General features: G+C 35.2%; 1 long non-coding RNA gene across 1 annotated transcript; it reads left to right on the top strand.

Moving 5' to 3' along the window:
• Window positions 1–10,277: 10,277 nt before the first annotated feature.
• LOC141401985 (uncharacterized) lies at window positions 10,278–12,988 on the top strand. Its single transcript, XR_012412487.1, has 2 exons — window positions 10,278–10,644; window positions 10,707–12,988. It is a non-coding gene; the product is annotated as an uncharacterized lncRNA (long non-coding RNA).
• The last annotated feature ends 10,474 nt before the right edge of the window (window positions 12,989–23,462 follow it).

The following is a 23,462-nucleotide window of genomic DNA, read 5'->3' on the forward strand; positions in this document are numbered from 1 at the left end:
TATATAACAATATTTTTGGACATAGGTCCACGTTTTGGTATAGCCCCCATATAACGGTAGCCCCCGATTTACGGTATTTTGACGTTTTTAGCTACATTTTCAGACCGATATAGCTATAATTTGACATTTAGGGTTCTTAAGTGTAACTAAACTTATATAACAAAAGTTGTGGACCTAGGTCCACGTTTTGGTATAGACCCCATATAACGGTACCCCCGATTTACGGCATTTTGACGTTTTTATCTACATTTTCAGACCGATTTAGCTATCAATTGACATTTAGGGTTCTTAAATGTCAATAAACTTATATAACTAGTGGACATAGGTCCATGTTTTGGAATAGCCCCCATATAACGTTACCGCCCGATTTCAGGTATTTTGAGAATTTTACCAACAAGTTTTAACCGAATTATCTGTAATTTGAAAATTTGACATTTGAAATTCTTAGTGGTCACCACACCTCTCCACCAAAAATTGCCAAGAAAGCCCCCATATAACGGTACCTCCCGATTTTCAGTAATTTGATGATTTTAGCTACAATATTAAACCGAACTAGCAGTAATTTGACATTTGAAGTTCTTAGTGGTCACAACACCTCTCCATCAAAAATTGTCAACATAGGTCCATGTTCGGATATAGCTCCCATGTAACGGTACCTCCCAATTTTCAGTAATTTGGCAATTTTAGCTACAATTTTTAACAGAACTAACTGTAATTTGACATTTGAAGGTTGTAGTGGTCACCACACATCTGCATCAACAATTTTCAACATAGCCCCAATATAACGATACTTCCCGATTTCCGCTACTTTGAGGATTTTACTTAAAATGTTTAACCGAACCTAGGTCCATGTTTTTGTATAGCCCCAAAACAAACCTCCCGATTTTCCGTACCTTACCCAGCAAAATTTGACGGAAGGGGTTCTTTGCAATGACGTGATTTCATGTCATCTTTTGCATTGGTTCAAAGGAAGTCGTGAAAGATCCGATCTTTTCATTAGGATTTGAACCAATGCAAAGGAAGTCGTGAAAGATCCGATCTTTTCATCAGCATTTGTACCCATTCCATCGATCCAATAGAGATGATGTTTGTGTTTTTATTTACACACCTGTTTATTTTCATTTTGGTATGTTCCAGTACTGCAAAAATCTACTAATTTTTACTATTTTTTTCCGATAACATAAAGGAAAAATTGTTATCGTAGTAAAAATAAGTAGATTCTTGCAGTTTCTGGAACAGACCAAAGTTGTTAGAACTGTCGTCGTGATGTTGTCTTACATTTCCTGCATATCAAACAACTAAAACTTCTAAACAATTGGTATTATATGAAGTCCCAACCATCGAGCTAAAAATAGAATCGGACTGCACACATTGCTATTTTAAAAGTTCCCTTGTCTGTTCTAAATCTGACATAGAATGAAATCAATCAAATCTCGCTTCTTGGAATTTGAAAAAAAGTCCGAAACGAAAAGGAACAAGAATCTGAAAATAAAGAAGAAACTACTTTTGGAAAGAAACAATTAAAAATAAATTAATTAAGCATAAATGGTATTTTCCATAAAAAGTCTCTCCTCCCCGTTCGTTACATTTTGTTCTTAGAGATCCCTAAAGCAAGCCGGGTTGTAGATCCCTACATATTTCCGTCACTAAACAAAAGAGTATAAATTACCAAAATGTTGTTATAAAATAACAAAATTATAAAATAAAAGTAATTTACGAAATAAAAATACTTAAAGGAGTGCATTTGGAGTCCATGTTGAAATCTGAACTGGTGATGGGAAGATAATTGAAAAAACCTTTTGTAAGATGAAAGAATATCAGTTGCGGAGAACGGAGGAAGTAATCTTTTGCGTTGCAGCGGTGGTGATTACATTGCAATTTTGGATGTAAACTTTTGAAAAACTAAACTGATAAATTAATTGTAGCTATTTCATGAATTCGTTTGAAATAATAAAGAGTTTTGTTTTTCATGAAAACCATATTTCAATACAGCATTTCCATTTTCCAAACAAGACATGAAAATTTCATGCCAAGGGGTTGGTGAAAATGACATGCCAAAGCATTGGTTAAAATGACATGTCAAAGCATGGGTGAAAATGACGTGTCAAAGCATTGGTGAAAATGACATGTCAAATCATTGGTGGAAATGACATGCCAAAGCATTGGTGGAAATGACATGTCAACGCATTGGTTAAAATGACATGCTTAAGATCCAGAAAAGAACGTCATCTTTTGGGGTCCACGCTCATATAAAATTCATCGATGAAGATGCTAAAAAGATGACATGCTAGATCACTTGCACCCATGATTGAATGTCATCTTTGGCATCGAACATTTTGCTGGGTTAGCTTTATTTTTTGGACGAACTTTCTTTGTTCATTTAAGTTCATATTTTCGTATAGCCCAGATACCTCCGAACTAGCTGTTAATGACATTTGAAGTTCCCACGTTATGTACTGATTTTCGATATTTTGAGGATTCTAGCTAAATTTTTTAACCGAATTAGGAGTTATTTGACATTAAAGGCTCCCATGAAAAACTGTCAACCTAGGCCCATGTTTTATTATAACCCCTATATAACAGTACCTCCCAATTTCTAGCCCACCGAAAATTGTCAACAGTTAGATATAGGCACCATAAAAAAGGGCCTCCCGAATGAAGCATTTTATGTACATTATCTGAAATTTTAACGTACTCACTTAATCTTTCCAAGAATTTATCTCTCAAACAGGCCAAGCACTGCCTTATCTCCATGGACATGTTGGGAACCAAGCATTAGCACAGTGTTTTGTAAAGTGTTATTTTTTTTTGAAAAGATGTGGCTTTGCTGTTAAAACTGCTCACTGAGCCAAAGTAGGATTTATTGGCCAATACTACTATTCTTCGTATTTAACAACAGATGTTTCTTGTTGTGTTTATGGCGGCGCCATGGTCTACCTCTTTGCAGATTCACCTTCGACCTTCTTAAAGGTATCAGTCGCTTTTTCTACTGATATAAATATGATGTCAATATCATCAGCATAAGCAAATAACATGTAGCTATTGGTGCACGCAGAAAAATTTATGTTAGAAATATGTTTGGATCCAAACAAATACATGTTTGGGACCGGTTGCAAACAAATATATGTTTGCAACATTTTGTAACATATCTCAATTTGATATGTTTGGGTAAAACATATTTTTTATGTTAGAACATTTTTTTCTAGGGTGGAGAGAGGATGTTTGTCAACGAGAATGCTGTTTTATATTAAAGAGTTGTGTGTATTGTATAATAGAAGACGTAGAAGCGAAGAAGGGGGCTTTGGTGCTTTGATGGCGTGTATGCGTCAAACTCGTGTGTTTCTTGTTTTGTTGTTGTTAACCAACTTAGTTAAGGCGAAGAAGAAAAGAAGAAATGATATGAATTATATTTTTTTTTTCTTTCTTCAGTGTTTTAGTTGCCTTTGTAAAGTCAAGACGGAAAAACGAGTGAATAAATCAGTGTTTTGTGTTTTCTTAAAGAAATTGTGCTTTTTAGTAAATTAAATGCCCAATACATTTTATAATTGAATCGGAAAGTTGAATGGAATTATTTTATTGGACAAGGAAGAAATCGCATTTAATATTGGCAATTACATACTCGTACATACTTATGTATATTTGAAATATGGCATATCCATATTTATTTATTACATTACATAATCATTTGATTCTAGATGCCGATTCAACGCTGATGATTTCAACTATGAGGACAATTTGTTTTATTTCGCAACTAAGGAGAAGCGTTCAACTACGTTTCTATATATTTTTCCTTTTTAAAAGTGTGACTATTTACAAATTATTTCAATCTGTTTTTCTTTTATTAAAGTGTGTTATGTATTTCTATGGAATTTTGTATGTACCTATGTATGTGTTTGTTGTTCTTTTGTCTTTCAATAAAAAAAACCACAACATTTGTGTGCATACTATAGAGCAGGGGCGAGCTTCTTTGCTTTTTTGTATAGTGAGGGCGCCCACTGAGTTGTTTTTGCATTTGCTTCTCTCCCTCACGTACAGTGTAAGTGTACAAAAAACAAACGATGAATATCATGTGGTTGTTGTTTTTTTCACCCATGCATAGGCATATGCTTTAGTATTGATGGAAATATTGTGGTCGACACTGCTATAGAGATAGCCAGTGAGTTCTTACTGAGAGCAAGTGAGCACACATTTTAAGTGTTTTACATTGAATTTTACGCTCCCTTGCTCTCAGTAAGCGCTCACTGGTGCATGTGTTTGTGTTTTTTCTGTGCCTTTTGGGTTTGTATTTTTTTGCCCCCAAACATATAAAATGTTTGCACCCAAACATAAAATTGTTTCCACCCAAACATATCTTTGTTTGCACCCAAACATATATTTGTTTCCACCCAAACATATATTTGTTTCCACCCAAACATATATTTGTTTGCAGACCCAAACATTTATTATGTTTGGGACTGTTGCAAACATATATATGTTTGCTGCAAAATATGTTTGGGACATATGTTAGAGAGGCCGTTTTTTTTTGCGTGTGTATATTGTGTCATTTCTTTTGAAGTTTCTAGCAAGATTTTGAAGAGATCACACGAAAGACTGTCTATTTGAACTATTTTAATTGAGGACCGAATATTATTTAACGTCATCTTACAAAACCGAATGATACTGAATTCAGACATGGCCTGGAATACCTTTGAACCTAGGGGATTGTCGAAGGCTGATTTATTATCGATTTGCCAGTTCTAAAGCCGCATTGGTATGGCCAAATTATTTCGTTGAACATAGGCTTTAGTCGTTCACACAATATTCCAGACACTACCTTATAAGCAATAGGGAGCAGACGTATGCCCCTGTATTTATAGCACACCGCGTATCTCCTTTCTTGTGGACGAACACCGGTTGCTCAGGTTCCACCCATCGGGTACGCGTTCATCACACCAGATGGTGCTAACTAGCTGATGTATGCACCTATCAACGTGCCGCCTCCTGTTTTGAACAGCTCGGCTGGTAGGCCGTCGGCTCCTGCTAACTTATTTTTCTTCAGCAGCTTTATTGCTGTCTTTACCTCATCTTGGCCGGGCGAAACAAATTCAAATTAATTTAAATTTCGTCATCACTGGTATTGGAATCCAAGAGTTTGGAAAAATGCTCTTTCCATATCCTGAGCACCTACCTAAATCAGTTATCTATCACCTTGCTGGTTTCTACAGGAGCATGTGCCTCTTTACAGGAGCATGTGCCTCTTTATCATCGGTTTATATTCGGGTAGAATTGTCGAACTTAATTCTGTTCAAGACGTTTCCCATCTCTCCCTTTCTTCCGATGTCTTTCTCGTGCGCTACGCGTTGCTACTGAGAGTAGTCCTATATGCCGCATTTTTCTCTTTCCTTTCCTTTTCCAAGTATGGATTTGCAGCTGTTTTAATGGAGTGGCCAATAGTTTTCCAATGTGCGGATATGCTAACAGGACTAGGAGTGCTTTAATTAAGCAATTGGACCAGTTGAGTGGAATATGCTGTGATTGAAGCTTACCGGTGACCAAGTCCATACTTCCTGAGAAAATAGCCTGAAAGGTGCAAAAAAACCCTATAACACCGTGTGTAGTGGAGTTGGAGCACAAGATAACTCTCGAACGAATCTGCCAATTCGGCCCAAAATTTGTTCGAAGACATGCCATATCGGTCCACTCCTCAATAACCTCCCCCACAAAAATTCAAAAATGTTCGGAAAAATTGTGCGGACGGTAACTCTTGATGGGAGTGACCTATTTGGTCCATACTTTACACATCCTACTATATCTACCAGATATAGGTTTGGTACGAATATGGACTATATTTGTCCACTCTTTCGGGTACCTTCCACTCAAAATTTCGGATAAGTTCACTTTAAGACCTGCTCTCGCATCACTTTGATTTTTGTGGAAGCAACTTTCATTCGCTGCCTCAACTACGAAGGTAATTCTTGAGAAAACAGCTCGAGAGGTGTAAAAACTCCCTATGACACCATATGTAGTGGCTGGAGAGGCTGATCAACCGATTTGGTCCAAAATTTTTTACTTATTGATCTGGTGACTGCCAGGTGGCCATATGAATGTCGAGATGCTAAAATCTTGTGTTGCTAACTTCCATATTCCATTGTCAGTTGTTTCACTGTGGAGACAGAATTGTTGGGTCAATGATATTATCCTTTCCAATTTTGGCATTAAAATCGCCTAGAATAATTTTACCGTCATGAGCAGGACAACGGACATATGTTTCTTCTAAGCGCTCGTAAAAAATATCATTGGTCTGTACGTCCTTGACATAAGTGGGTGCATGGGCACAAATAAAACTGATGTAGAAGAATTTAGCTTTAATTCGAATTGCAGCAAGTCTTTCATTCACTTATAAACTTGTGGTTAAAACAACAACAATGGGTTTAAGCTAGGCTATTTAAAGAATATGACCATGTTTTACAATATCTGAAAACATAAACGCCTTACGCCTTGATAAACAATTCCAACTACAATTTCGCACTAATATTTTTTAAAAAATATTAAAAAAAACTTTGGATTTAAAACTGAATATGAACATTGTCGTACGAAGGCTACTATATATTTCTGCCCTAATAATAAAATTGCGAATATTTCTCACCAAAAATGGTTTAATATTATTAAAGTATTGGTTTGAGCCGATGTGTGAGAAGCTCAAATTGTCATGGTGCACAATGAGTCGTCTTCTCTTCTTCGTTTTTCCAATTTCTCCGAAGACTTCAGGCAAATACATTTTGGTGTTACTGTAAACTATAACTGATTTTTGATTGATATATTTTTCAAAACAACTAGTGGTGGTACGTCAAACTGTACTGAGTACGTTTATGCTAAAAAAATTTCACACTTTCTAATGATAATGTCAGATAGCGCCAGACATCACTCAGTGGTCTCTGATTTTCAATGCAACGATTTGTTCGATTTTACTCGCGAGTGAGAAATATTGGCGAATGGGAGTACTCGATGTGTACGAGTGTTACAAGAAATGTATTCTTTATTTAAAAAAAGTCGGAGTCAAAATGTTCGAAATAGGGTAAAAAATTACCCTAAAATTAAAAGTGAGTGGGAAAATAAATTTATTTTTTGACGATTTGTGTGGTCGTTTGTACAAACTGGACGTGTACAAGTTTAATACATTTGGTGTTTTCTGAGACCTATAGTATAATTTTATTGTAGAATATTTTAAACTGATATGACCGGATTTTAAAGGAGCTTTTGAAAGATTTTCGAAAAAAGGACCGAAAATACCCCTTTGATGAACCGCATGAGGGTTAATATTTTTAGCAAAAATATTCCCCACATCCTCCTCATTAAAGTTGCCAATGTCACTATATACCTAAAATGCACGGATTCCACGGAATTTTAACTCGAATGTTTCGAAAAAAAAATAGAAATGGGCGGAACTTGCCCCGCCTGCTTAGGTTACTTCCCGATGTAAACCTTAGAAACGGCGATACACTTGTCTCATATTTTTAACCCTACTTTCATAATCTGCTTAGTTTCCTTCCATTTTTTTTGCTGTCGCACAGTGTAATATAGTAAGTTTTGTCACCGCAATTATAAAATACATACACTCAAAAAAATATATGTTAGAAAGATGTTTGGATCCAAACAAACATTTCTTTGGGACTGGTTGCAAACAGATATATGTTTGGATCCAAACATATTTTTTTTTGGTGTCCAAACAAATATATGTTTGCAACATTTTGTAACATATTTCAATTTTATTTGTTTGGGTACCAACATATTTTTTATGTTAGAACATATTTGTTATGGGTGGAGAGAGGATTTTTGTAAAAGTAGGTAACAGCAGGGCGCTCTCGGCGGCGGAATGCTGTTTTATAATAAATGGTGATGTGTATGCGGTCAAACACGTGTGTTTCCTGCTTTGTTGTTGTTAACCAACGTAGCATCCGAAGTGGAAAAGGAAAAAATGTTGTTCTTTTTTCTTCAGTTTTCTAAATACAATCGTTGAGTAAAGACGGTAATGTGAGTGGATGACACCGTTTTTGTGTTTTCTTTAAGAAATGGTTCTTTTTAATAAATTAAATCCCCATACATTTAATAATTGGAAATTTAAAAATTGAATCAAAAAGGTGAATGGAAATATTTTATTGGACAGGGAAGAAATCGAAATCATTTGATTCCAGATTTCCCGCTGATGATTTCAACTTTGAGGAAAATGTGTTTTATTTCACTACTAAGGAGAAGCGTTCAACGATGTTTCTATGTATTATTTCTTTTTAAAATTGTGATTTTATTTTATAAATAATTGCATTCCGTTTTTCTTTTATTAAAGTCTGTTTTGTATTTCTTTTGAATTTGTATGTACTATGTGTCTGTTGTTGCTTTTGTGTTTGATATATCTATGCCTTTCAATAAACCACCACCAATTATAATTGTGTGTATATGTTAGAGATAGCCAGTGAGCGCTTACTGAGAGCAAGTGAGCCTACATTTCAATGTGTTTTACATTGAAATTTGCGCTCCCTTGTTCTCTGTAAGCGCCCACTGGTGCATGTGTTCGTTTTTTTTATGGCTTTTGGGTTTGTATTTATATTACAACTAAACAAATATTTGTTTACACCCAAACATAAATTTATTTGCAGGTGCCAAACATATGTTATGTTTAGGTCTGATTCCTAACAAATATATGTTTGCTGCAAAATATGTTTGGGACATTTTCCTCCGTGTATAAATCATATAATATGTATGTGAAGAGTTTCAGAGATTATGGCGAAATCTAAGCAAATGTTGTCCATTTTCATAAATTTATCATGGGAGCCTGCTCATAATGGACTGAGCTAGTTAGTAGACAGTTAATAGGAAGACTAAAATTCAAAATTCTAATTCAGAAGATTACTCTGTTTCTAAGATTACTCAGATAGAAAAATGTATTAAAATTGTTTACGTAATATTAGCATTGAACTCTTGAAAAATTAAAAACATGTTTTCTGTTATTATTAAAGTTTTATTTACAAATAACCATAGCACAATTTGTCTAAGGGGGTCAGAGAGGAAGGATAGTGTAACATAAATTTATCCATAGGTGTCAACATTTTGGAGGTTTAAACATATAGTATTTGAAGTCATTTGCCAGGTAGTTAATGTTATAATCAGGGAGGGGAAGTTGCATATTAACGACCACCGGGCCCACCGCCACCATGACCGCCAGCACCACCACCCACACCCATACCCATTTGGGCACCAGCTCCGGCACCACCACCGGCTCCACCACCACCACCACCACCAGCTCCAGCACCCATACCCATTTGGGCTCCTGCTCCTGCACCTCCACCTGCTTGGCCACCACCTCCCTGAGCCAATGCCATTTGGATCTAAAAGAATTTTTATATTTTATGGAGGTTTAAGATTATCCCTTTCTATAATGGAACATTATCCTTTATGCCCGTCTCTACTTACCACCATTACAATAACGGCTACAATTTTCAATAAAAATATTAAAAATTTCATTTTGTTGATTGGATTTGTTTTTTTCGGTCTTAGCACTCTTGCGATAGCAACTAAAACTTTTTGAAAACTACAACATTTTCGTCAAAACTTCGACATATTTATAGTTGACAAAATATTGGATGTAAAGGAAATAGCTATTGTTTTTGTTTGTTTTGTTTTTTGTTGTTATTTTTCTGATTACAAAAATGGATAAATGTGAATTGCATGTCAACTGTGGTTTTGATAGATGTCATAGCTAAAGCTCCAGTGCTCATTGTTTATCCCTTCATTTCTAAATCTCATCCCTTTTTGTTGCGAATAACTTATTGAATTAAAAAAAATTGGGAAAATTATTAAAAGTCAACAATAATTATTTAATTTGTAATTACATGAATAATTTCTAATTGCATGTTTGGAGAATGTGATTTAAATTGTATGAACAAATGCCGCAATTATTTTCTAATTACATTTCACCTTGTAAAATATTTGCAAATGGCGAGCGATGGAAAATTACAGCTTCAAATGTTGGATGTAGTCGAAATTATGGAATAATCCGATAGTACTTTTTTCTCATTTTTATTATAATAAATATATTACATTATAAATATTTGTAATAAACATAAATTAATTAATTATATAATGAAACAAGGGTGTCAACAATGTAACTCTGTTTTTAGTTAACGACAACAATTTGTGGAAATTAACTGAAAGATTTTGTTAAATTGTAGATTAATGTAAAAAAACAACGATTTAAACAACACTTTTAATATTGGTAAGTGCTACAATACATATTTAGTAAATGTAGTCTTTACAAATTTAATATAGCTCTAGTGTATAGATCTAGCTATAGTATAGCTCATACGACGCACAGCGATGCAGAATTTTCTGACCAAAATTCTGTAACTTTTGAACATATGCAAAAGATAAATAATAAATAAAGATAAAAAATAAAGATAAAAAACGCCAACAATAAAGATAAATAATAAAAATGTCTACTTACTTAGATGGCTTTTATACTAAGCAGACGTATTATTGTTCAATAAGCCGAACTGAGAATCATTTCCAAAAATACCGATATTTCGCTTTAAACGCAGCATTTAACAGCAGCCGCTGTTGTTCCAATCCCTGAAACTGGATTCTTTTTACAATTTAAGTGCAATGGACTCAAAGGTAAGATCGAGGAAACAGTGGGTTTCATATATCGGAAGCTCAATAAAAACTACACCTTACAGCGTTATGATGGCCGAACCTAGAATAGATTTCCAAACGCACCGATATTCCGCTTTAGACGCAGCACTTAACAGCAGCCGCTGTTGTTCCAACCCCTGGAAATGCACCATTGAGTCTGGAGCTCAATAACAACTACACCTTCCAGCGTTATGATGGTTACAAAATAATGAGGAACTATCGCACCAGAAGTGGATGTGGGAAATTAGCTTTCCTATTGCACCAATCTGTATAATACAAAACTATCTCCCTTCAGCCTATCTTTAATGATTCAAACATGGAATGTATCGGTGTAACAGCCAGGTATCGAACTGCCGAGATAGAGTTGTTTAACGTATACATGCCGCTGACAAATGGCTGTACTCCAGGTTATAGACCCAACATTAGCCCACTTTTGGAAGGTCATAGCCGTCGCACTTTCATCAATCATGGGAAAGCTTATTGGCCTAATTTCGTAGAAGTCACCAATCACCTCTTCATAGATCTGTCCAACCCTTCTGATGTTAGCGGAAAGGACGTTCCGAGACATCATCACTGCTGCAGCCGCTCGCAATATACCTGGTGGTCGAATACCCGAAGTGAGGCCAAACTTCCCAACAGAGGCGAAGGGATTACGGAATGAGCGTGATGGGCATCGTCGTGCCAATCTCAGTGACCCCAGAGTAAGGTGGCTGACACTGGACCTTAATATGTGGGTCGGTTAGCATAAGCGGAACATGTGATTAAATCATCTGAAGAGTTGCAACATTTGAGCCGGAATAAGTGAATTGTGGACAAAGGTTGAGTCACTCTCGAACCCTGGAATGAAGGTAGATATGACCTCAGAGGTACGGAAGTTATTTCAATCGACAGTTTGTTGAGCAGTTACCGACTTTTGTCGGTAACTCAAAAAATGAGTTACAGAATTCCACTAATGAAATGAACTTACAAACATAAAATAAAAACAATGTTACAACAACAAGTGTACAAAGGCTATAGACGGGACGGGCCGACTATGTGATACCCTACACGGTGCCATGACATAACTCCCAACGGGCATAACTCCCAAAACCATTATTTCGATGAGGCACATTTTGCCCGTATGAAAGTGTATATACCCTCGTTAGCATAAATGCTGAGGGTATAAAAATTTTTGTTAAAATTCCGCAGCTAAAAATATTTTTAAAAAAATCGCCCGATTTTTTACAAAAATATTTGCACAATTTAAGAAGATAAAATGTTTTTGGAAATATATTCAAATACTTTCTGAAAAAAGAAAAGCGCCGCAGCGAAAATATTTGTGAAAAAATCGCGCGATTTTCAAATATTTCCTGCGCCGCAGGATAAAATATTTTTGAAAAAAATCGCGCGATTGTTTACAAAAATATTTTCACAATTTAATAGATTAAGAATATTTTGTAAAAATATTCAAAAACTTTCTGAAAAACAAAAAGCGCCGCAGGGAAAATATTTTTGAAAAGAATCTCGCGATTTAAAAAAAAAATATTTTCACAATTTAAAAGATAAAAAGTTTTTGTAAAAATATTCAAATACTTTCTGAAAGACGAATGCGCCGCAGACGAAAATATTTTTGAAAAAAAATCGCGAGATTTTCTTAACAAATATTTTCACAATTCAAAACTTCCCAGAACTGCTACTTACATAATTTCGGGCATGATTTCGTTTTTAAATTAGGCTTTCTCAAATGTATAAGTCCGCTTAGATTCTATTTCTACTCTAAAATTTAAAAAAAATATATAACTATAAATTTCAAAATTAAGCAAAGAAATAATTTATAAATTAAGAAAAAAAGTCGCTGGGAGTTATTTCCGCCATTTTTTGGGTGTTATGTCCGCTTTGCTTCACGGACATAACTCCCAACGAATTTTGGGAGTAATGTCCGCAAAGCGCAGCGGACATAACGTCCAAAATCATTTTGGGAGTTATGTCCGGGCACCACCACACACTGGTCCCAACCTTCGACAAAAACAGAAAAATTGATATCAGCAAATCTCTGCGACAATTCAGCAAATTGTCTCTAAACATACCATATTTTAATATTCCAGCACTGTTTTTGTAATTTATAACGGTATTTAACAAAACAAAACAGAAGAAGTTGACATTTACGTATGATCACTTCAAAACTTTAAAAACATCAGTAAGGTTGTGACTTCTCTCAAAATTAAAAGGATAAAATTATTTTTTTCGAAATGGAAGTTTAAGTACAAGATTTTCTAATAACTTTTACATAAAAACTTTTACACATTATTTCAATAAAATGTGCTGGAAATCAAATTTTTTTATAATACTTTTTTGTTGGTTTTTTTCCAAGTCCTAAAAATTGAATTTTTTTGAAGAATGTTCGAAATAGTGTCAAGTTTACAAAAAATTGGTTCCAGCTGCATATATTTGCATTTCCGTGTGTGACATTAAAAATACTGACGATGCCTCTGGTCGTTTCAGTGAATATGCCGTATTACTGTATTCTCAGTTTCTTCTTAGTTTTGTGTTTTAATTGTTTGTTTTGGTATTTTTCTTTAAAGATTTAGACATTTTTGTTTTGGGATCTACTTATGAGTTCGTTCTTTTACATATAATATATATTTTTGATGTATGATGATACATATAATATGAAAAACAATAAAAATGTAAAGTTCGGTTGTACCGAACTTTAATATATCCCCTACCATGAAATATTCTGACATCAAGTGGAATAATTTGTTTCCTTTCCTGTCCACGATACCATTCAGAGACGTTTTTTTGACCACTAAGAACTCCAAATAGCAAATTACAACCAATTCGACCCGAAAATGTAGATAAAAACCTCAAAATGACTGAAATAGGGAGGTACCGTAATATGAGGGCTATACCGAAACCTAGACCTAAGACCACAATTTTTGGCGCAGAAGGTTTTTGATCATTGATAACTCCAAATGGCAAATTAAAATCATTTCAGCCCGAAAATGTTGATAAAATCTTCAAAATACCTGAAATCGGGAGGTACCGTAATATGAGGCCTATACCGAAACCTGGTCCTAGGACCACAATTTTTGGCGCAGAAGGTTTTTGATCATTGAGTACTCCAAATGGCAAATTACAACCAATTCGGGCCGAAAATGTTGATAAAATCTTCAAAAACCTAAAATAGGGAGGTACCTCCACATGGGGGCTATAGGAAAAACTGGACCCATATTGATGATTTTTTGGCTACAGTATTTTTTTACTTACTTTTAGCATATACTGACAAAATCAGATTGATCCGACGATTATAAATATTTATGTCGCACCTTCCCATACAAGTGGGACCACTGTGCACCCTACGCCACTACCCTTGTTTTCACCTAATGTTTTCGTCTGGCTTTTATACCAAATGACTTAGGGCGAACTGAACTAAAACATACCCTGAAACATAAGATATTCTGAACTAAAAGGGAATAATTAGTTTTCATTCCTGTCCTGTACTTAAAAATATCAGGTAAAGTACCTAAAATGTCTTCATTCGGGTGGCGCTTTTATATGTTGTTTATTTTTGAAGGAGCCTTTGGGGATGAGCTTTGTGACAAATGTTTCAGCTTAAGAATTGTAACTAAAGTCCTCAAAATACCGAAACCCGGGAGGTGCAGTTATATGGGGGCTGTACCGAAACACTGACCTACATATATTGAAAATTTTTAGTGCAAACACTGGGAACCTTAAATGTCACATACTGCAAATCGGGAGGATTGTATAGGCGCTATACCAAAACATGGACCTACATTGAGAATTTTTGGTTTAGAAATTTTGCGACCACTGGGAACCTCAAATATCGAATTACCGCTTTTTAGGTAAAAAATGTAGATACTATTCTCAAAATACCGAAAATAGGGAGTTATTGTTTTATGGGGGCTATACCGAAATATTGACCTACATATTTTGACAATTGTTTACAGTGTTAATTGGGGGAATACCGATACATGGACCTATATCGACAATTTTTGGTAGAGAAGTTTCGTGACTGCAGGGAACCTTAACGGATAGTTCATTCAAAAATTAGCTAAAACCATTAAAATAACGAAAATAGGGAGGTTCTGTTGTATGGGGGCCATACCTAAACATGGGCCTATGTATACAATTTGTGGAGAAGCTTCGTAACTGTAGGGAACCTCAAATGTCTAATTACGGGCAGTTCAGTCAAAGGAGCCTATGGCGGAGGAGCTTTGTGACAACTGGGGACCGCAAATGACAAATAACATTTGGTTCAGCTAAACAAATTCTTCTAAAAAAATTATTCTATATAACATAGGGGTTATAACAAAACATGGACCTATGTTGACAGTTTTTGATGGAGAAGTTTTGTGAACACTGGGAATCTCAAATGTCAAATTATTGGAGTTTGGTTGAAAAATGTAGGACAAATTCTAGCTAGTTTGGTTAAAAATTGTAGCCAAAACCCTCAAAATACGGAATATCGGTAGGCACCTTTATATGGGGCTATACCAAAACTTGGATCTTTGGTTATTATTTTTTGATGGAGAAGTTTCGTGGCTGCAGGGAACCTCAAATGTCAAATTACGGGTAGTTCAGACAAAAAAAAAAAAAAAAAACTAGCTTAAATTCTAAAAATACCGAAAATCGGGAGGTACCGTTATATGGGGGCTATATCCAAACATGGACCTACATATGTAGACAATTTTTGGTGGAGAGGTGTGGTGACCACTAAGAACTTCAAATGCAATATTACAGCTAGTTTCGTTAAAAATTTTAGCTAAAAATCATCAAAATACCGATAATCGTGAGGTGCCGTTATATGGGGGCTATATTCAAACATGGATCTATCTTGACAATTTTTGGTGGAGAGGTGTGCTGACCACTGAAAACTTCAAATGCCGAATTGCAGCTAGTTCCGTTAAAAATTGTAGATAGAATCCTCAAAATACCGAAAATCGGGAGGTACCGTTATATGGGGGCTATATCCAACATGGACCTATGTTGACAATTTTTGGTGGAGAGGTGTGGTGACCACTAAAAACTTCAAGGGTCAAATTACAGCTAGTGTGGTTAAACATTTTAGGAAAAATCCTCAAAATACCGAAGCTCTGGAGGTACCGTTCTATGGGGGCTATACCAAAAACTGGACTTATATCCATAACTTTATGAATATAAGTTTCTTGACACTAAGAACCATAAATTTCAAATTATAGCTTATTCGGTCTGAAAATGTAGTTAAAAACGTCAAAATACTGGAAATCGGGGGTAACGTTATATGGGGGCTATACCAAAACGTGGGCGGATATAGCACATCATCGAACATCTTGACCTGCCTGCAAACAAAAAACGTATTTTCTCAAAATGTCAGCATCCTATCTCCATTTTTGTGCATGCTAGAGTGATTACCATAGACGGACGCATATGCATAGATCGACTCAGAATTTTACACTGATCAAGAATATATACTTTATAGGGTCGCAAATGAGTATTTCAATGCGTTACAAACGGAAAAACAAACTTAATATACCCTCCATACTATTGTGGAGGGTATAACAATACGAAAAGTACTAAATGGTACTAAATTTGGTACAATTTGGATTTGGGAGAACAAAAAGAGCTGGAATCCTTAAATTTGGAATTGACATTACTGTTGAAGTGTAGCATTGAGGTAGTTTTGGAAATTCGTTCTTATGTGAACGAAAAGTTTTAAATGGTACTAAATTTTGTACGATGGGGATTTGGGTGAACGGATAGAGCTGGAATCCCACAATATGAAATTGATTAATGTTGAAGTTGTTTTGGAAATTCGTACTTTTGTTTTCGAAAATTTTACATTTAAATGGTACTAAATTCGGTTCTATTTGGATTTCGGCGAACGGATTGAACTGGAATGCTGGAATTTGGTAAGACTACTGTGGAAGAGTAGGATTAAGACATGGAAGAAGTTTTTGAAATTCGTACTCATGGGTACGAAATGTACCAAATGCTGCTGAGATTTGAAATTAATATACAGTTATTATTTGGTATTAAGTCAGTGTAGGGATGAGATATGTGGTTGTCAAAATACGTATCAAATACGAAATAGTGTGGGAATAGAATTAGAATTTTTATTTTTTGGAGTCAGGGTGAATGTTGGTGTGTAGTGTTGGTATATGGAGGCGGTTTAAGAAATACATACCTAGGCGACAATTTTTTTACCTCCTGAGGATATCAAGCCCTTAATAAAAATACCACAAAACTGTGGCTCGCTGTTGATGTGTACGGGTAAGATACGTCTGATTTTTTTGAGAATTTAACTAAAATTGTACGAACAGTACTAAAATAAAAATAAATATCAATTAAAGTATTCACCATTTCTATATTAAATATTGTTTTTTTTTCTTTTCTTTTTTTATATCCTTTCCGCATACGAAGTAGTAGTTTTATATATAAACGTATCTCCCCATTTTCGGTTTTTAAAGAATTTTAGCCACATTTGTTGACCAAACTGCCAGTAATTAGACATTAAAAATTCCCAGTGGTCGCAAACCTTCCCACCAAAAATTGTCAATATAGGTGCATGTTTTGGTATTGACACCATATAACGGTACCACCGATTTTCGATATCTGAGAATTTTACCTACAATTTTCACCGAACTAGCCTTAATTTGATGTTCTTAGTGGTCACCAAAAATCCACACCAACAAATCTTAACATAGGTTTTGGTATATCCCCATATAAGTGTACCTCCCGATTTTCGGTATTTTGAGGGTTTTACCTACATTTTTAATAGGAATAGCTATAATTTGAAATTTAGTTCTTAGTGGTCGCCGCACCTATCCATCAAAAGTTGCCAAGATAGGGCATTTTTTACATTATAAGGTCACAAATGATTTGTTTGATGTGTTACAAACAGAAAAACAAACTTAATGTACCCTCCATAAAATTCAGATAAATTATTTTTTCTGGTTTGATTATTTAGAAAAATATGTATTATAATTTTTTACCCAATTCTTGCATTGAACTCCTGAAACAATTAAAAAAATAATTGAATTCAGTTATTAACTTTGTATGTACAAATTACCGTACGACTATTTATTTAAGGAGGTCAGAGAGTAAGGATAGTGTAACTTAAATTTATACAATTTAATTTATCAACATTAGGTGTTTAAACCTGTGGTAGTATGTGAAGTCATTTGCCAGCTAGTTAAGGTTGTAGTCTGAAGAAAGTTCCATTTTAACGACCACCGGGGCCACCACCACCGCCACCATGACCGCCAGCACCACCTCCGGCACCCATGCCCATTTGGGCACCAGCTCCGGCACCGCCTTGACCACCTGCACCACCACCGGCCCCAGCACCCATACCCATACCCATTTGGGCTCCTGCACCAGCACCTCCTTGGCCACCACCTCCCTGGGCCAATGCCATTTGCAACTAAAAGAAATTTTATATTTTATGGAGGCTTAAAATTATCCCTTTCTATAATGGAACATTATCCTTTATCCTCTTCTCTACTTACCACCATTAGCACAACAGCTACAATTTTCAATAAAACTATTAAAAATTTCATTTTGTTGATTGGATTTGTTTTTTTCGGTCTTAGCACTCAAGCGATAGCAACTAAAACTTTTTGAAAACTACAACATTTTCGTAGGAACTTCGACATATTTATAGTTGACAAAATATTTGATGTAAAGGAAAAAAAGAAATTGCTATTGTTTTTTTTCTGATTACAAAATTGGATAAATGTAAATTGCATGTCAACTGTTGTTTTGATAGATGCCATAGCTAAGGCTCCAGTGCACATTGTTTATCCCTTCCATTCTAAATTTCATCCCATTTTGTTGCGAATAACTTGTTGAATTAAAAAAATTGGGAAAATTATTAAAAGTCAACAATAATTTGTTTTTTTCTAAATAGTCTGGCTTAATCCCATTGTTGTTGTTTTATTATTTTAAAACAACTATTTTATTAGTTGTTCTAGTCAACAATAATTATTATACCCTACACCACTATGTGGGGAGGGTATTATAATTTGGTTTTGATCAAAATGTTTGTAAGGCATCGAAATAAATTGCAGACCCATACATATATATACCAAAATGAAGATCTCGACGAGCTGAGTCGATCTGGCTATGTGTGTCCGTCCGTCCGTCCGTCTGTTCATGTAAACCTTGTAATCACGCTACAGGTCGCAATTTTAATCCGATCGTCACCAAATTTTGGGTGTTGATGAGGGTCCCGGAGGGGAAGAAGCCTTTTGATTTTGGTGATGGTCGGATAATATTCAGGGGTCGGTATGGGCAAAAACTTATTTGGAGAAAAAGTCAACGTTTTATTTCAAAGCTAATATCTCCGTTTCTATAAGGGTATATTAAAAGCAAAACCTCCTAATGAAAATAGAAAATATCATCTTTGGAACGATGTACGCAGTTTGTCGTAGGTGGTCAAACAACGAATATATCGGAATAGCGGCTTATAGAACACAAGTTTTCATTTTTGCGATTTTAATAAAAGCAAAGTCCAGCTATACGAGGGCAGATCGGAAACTTCTTAGCCTAGCACAAAAAGCGCGGTATAAACAGAAAAAAGTTAAGTGTTTTGGAAACTTCCGTCTCTGTTATGAACACATGTTAAATTTTGTTTCGATCTGGCAACTCCTTCATATAGAAACAGGTGTTCAAAAACGACGCATCCGCAATTTTTTTACAATGAAAAAATTAGAAATGCGTGCTGTCATTAAATATTTACATAAAAAAGGTTTATCGGGACAAGAAATTCATAATGAACAGTAATATGCAGTCATATGCAACAGTAAAAAATTGGGTATTGGACGTCCAAAAACAGCAACAACAACAAAAATTGTAGCTAAAGTGCATGATATGGTATTAAATGATCGACGAATAAAAGTGCGTGAAATTGCTAATATCATGGGCATCTAAAATGATCGAGTCCATTTAATTTTGCATGAAGAACTACAGATGAAAAAGCTTTCTGCAAGATGGGTGCCGCATTTGTTAACAGTCGATCAAAAACGCATAACAATGAACATTTCTCAACCTTGTTTGGATCGTTTTAAGCGAAATAAAATGGATTTTAAGCGTCGTTTCATAACTGTTGATGATACATGCATCCACCACTATACTCCCGAGACAAAAGAACAATCCAAACAATGGACTGAAGCTGGAGGAAGTGCCCCAAAGAAGACAAAAACAATTCAATCGGCTGATAAGGTTATGGAAAAGTTTTTCTGGGACTTCAAAGGTATTTTATTGATTGACTATCTGCAAAAGGGTAAAACAATAAATTCAGAGTACTATTGCAACCTTTTGGATCAATTAAATGTACAAATTCGAGAAAAACGTCCTGGCTTACAACACAAAAAAATAATTTTTCATCAAGACAACGCACCAGCGCACAAGAGTGTTTTAACAATGGCTAAAATCAACGAATTAAAGTACGAGTTGCTTGACCACCCACCTTATTCTCCTGATTTAGCTCCCAGTGACTTTTACTTGTTCCCAAATCTAAAAAAATTCCTTGCTGGCAAGCGTTTTACCTCAAAGACCTTGAGGAAAACTATTTTAATCAAGGGATAGATTTGCTAGAAAAGCGTTGGACTAAGTGAATTGAAGTTTCAGGAGATTATATTGAAAAATAAAAATATTTTTGAAAAACTAACTATTCTCTTTCATTGATAGGCTAAGAAGTTTCCGAACCGCCCTTGTAAAAGTAGAAAATCCCATCTTTACAATTGTGCAAAGTAGGTTGGCGTAGGTGGCCAAATAACGGAGATATCGCAATAGTCTGTAATACATCCCATTTTTTAATTATTTTGTAATCACGCAACACGTCGCAATTTTGATTGGATCGTCACGAAATGTTGGGTGTTAAAGGGGGTCCCACAGAGGAAGAAACCTATTGATTTTTGTAATGGTCAAAGCGAATATCTCTCTTCTGTAAGGTATGTCGAAAGCAAAACCTGGCAAGGAAAGTAGAAAATATCACCTTTACAACGATGTAAAGTAGGTTGTTCTAGGTGGTCAAACAACAAAGATATCGCAATAGTCGGTAATGCATCCATTTTTCCATTTTTTGTGCAATCACACTACAGGTCTCACAGAAAAAGAAGCCTATTGATGGTTGGCGTACATCCCACTTTTCCATTTTTTTATTTGAGTTGTACTGACGATGCACTTGAATGCGTTTTAACAAAATTGACCTGTATTAATGAAGACATTCTGAGCAATGGCGCTATGCTATCCCAATTTTAATATTTTGAATTTTACCAGTCAAAAGCTTATGCATAGGGGTACTGGCGTAGGGTACCGCATAGTCGGCTCCGTCCCGACTAAAGTTTTGGCCCACTTGTTTAATAATTACATGAATAAAATTGGAGAATTGTTTAAACAAATGTCGCAATTATTTTCTAATTACATTTCACATTGTAAAATATTTGAAATTTACAGCTTCAAACTACAGTTGGGTTTAGTAGAAATTATCGAATAATCTGATAGTTCTTTTTTCTCATTTTTATTGTAATAATAAAGCAATGTAATATAAATATTTTTAATAAAAATAAATTAATTAATTATATAATGAAACATGGGTGTCAACAGTGTAACTCGGTTTTTAGTTACGACAACAATTTGTGGGAATTAACTAAAATATTTTGTTAATTTGTAGATTAATGAAAACAACACTGTTGATATTGGTAAGTACTACAGTACATATTTGTTAAATGTAGTCCTAATAAATTTATTATAGCAGTAATGTATAGATGTAGTTATGTACTATGGTATAGCTCATACGACGCACAGCGATGCAAAATCTTCTGACCAAAATTCTGTAACTTTTGAACATATCTTCTTCTTTATTTACTCATCCGTTATTCGGATATAGGTGATCGTAAAATAATATTTCAATGATACATATATGATATTAAGTATATATTTATAATTATTTGTTGTTACACAATGATGTTCAGCTCCCTGTTCTTAGCGGCTTGTAAAAGTGTGTATTCATCATCATAGCCGGTCCATGTCTGGATATTTTTGAGCCAGGTTGTTTCTTTTCTACCTTTTCCGCGCTTTCCGTCGATTTTTGCCTTAAGGATTGTCTGTTGAATCTTGTATTTGTTATTTCTAAGTATGTGTCCAAGGTATGAGACTTTACGCTTTTTTATTGTTGAGATTAGCTGTCGGTTCACATTCATCCTTCTAAGTACTTCGTCATTTGATATTTTTGAAGTCCAGGGTATTTTCAGTACTCGTCGGAATGTCCACATTTCAAAAGCTGCCAATTTTCTTTCATCGGACATTTTAAGTGTCCAGACTTCGGAAGCATATAAGAGGACTGACCAAACATAGCACTTGATAAATCTTATTTTTGTTGTCACATTTATGTCGTGACTTGTTAATACTTTTTATACCCTACACCACTATGTGGGGAGGGTATTATAAGTTGGTTTTGGCCAAAAAGTTTGTAACGCATCGAAATAATGGTCGTAGACCCATACTTATATATACCAAAATGAATGTCTCGACGAGCTGAGTCGATCTGGCTATGTGTGTCCGTCCGTCAGTCCGTCCGTCCGTCCGTCTGTCCGTCTGTCCGTCTGTCCATCTAAACCTTGTAATCACGCTACAGGTCGCAATTTTGATCGAATCGTCACGAAATTTTGGATGTTGATGTGGGTCCCAGAGGGGAAGAAGCCTATTGATTTTGGTGATGGTCGGATAATATTTAGGGGTCGGAATGGGCAAAAAACTTATGTGGATAAAAAGACAACGTTTTTTTCCAAAGCGAATATCTCAGCTTCTATACGGGGTATACCAAAAGCAAAACCTGACAATAAAAGTAGAAAATATCGCCTTTCTAATGATGTAAAGTAGGTTCTCGTAGGTGATCAAACAACGAAGATATCCCAATAGTCGCAAATAAAACCCAAATTTTCATTTTTGCAATTTTAATTATAATGACGAATATCACAGCTTTGGTTGGGGACTTTCCAAAAGCAAAGCCTGGCTGTGGAGGTAGAAGATCCCATCTTTACAATGATGAAAACTAGGTCGGCGTAGGTGACCAAATAACGGAGATATCGCAATAGTATGTAATACATTCCATTTTTCCACTTTTTTGGAAATCACGCTACAGGTCTCAATTTTGATCGGATCGTCACGGTTAATGGGGGTCACACAGATGAAGAAGCCTATTGATTTTGGTGATGGTCGGATAATATTTAGGGGTCGTAATGGGCAAAAAACTTATTTGGAGAAAAAGACAACGTTTTTTTCCAAAGCGAATATCTCAGCTTCAATATGGGGTATACCAAAAGCAGAACATGGCCATGAAAGTAGAAAATATCGCCTTTCTAATGGTGTAAAGTAGGTTCTCGTAGGTGATCAAACAACGAATATATCGCAATAGCCGCTAATAGAACCCAACTTTTTATTTTTGCGATTTTAATAATAATGACGAATATCACAGCTTCGGCTGGAAATCTTCCAAAAACAAAGTCTGACAATGAAAGTAAAAAATCCCATCATTACAATGATGTAAAGCAGGTTGGCGTAGGTATCCAAATAACGGAGATATCGCAATAGTCGGTAATACATCACATTTTTCCACTTTTTTGGAAATCACGCTACAGGTCGCAATTTTAATTGGATCGTCACGAAATTTTGGGTGTTATTGGGTGTCCCACAGAGGAAAAAAACTTTTGATTTCTGATAATGGTCGGATATTATTCAGGGGTCGGAATGTGACAAAAAAAATATTTGGAAAAAAGGCCAACGTTTTATTTCAAAGTTAATATCTCCCTTCTGTAGAA

Source organism: Musca autumnalis, unplaced genomic scaffold (genome assembly GCF_047663935.1).
Source record: "Musca autumnalis isolate F117 unplaced genomic scaffold, ASM4766393v1 scaffold_4, whole genome shotgun sequence".
Taxonomy (NCBI): domain Eukaryota; kingdom Metazoa; phylum Arthropoda; class Insecta; order Diptera; family Muscidae; genus Musca; species Musca autumnalis.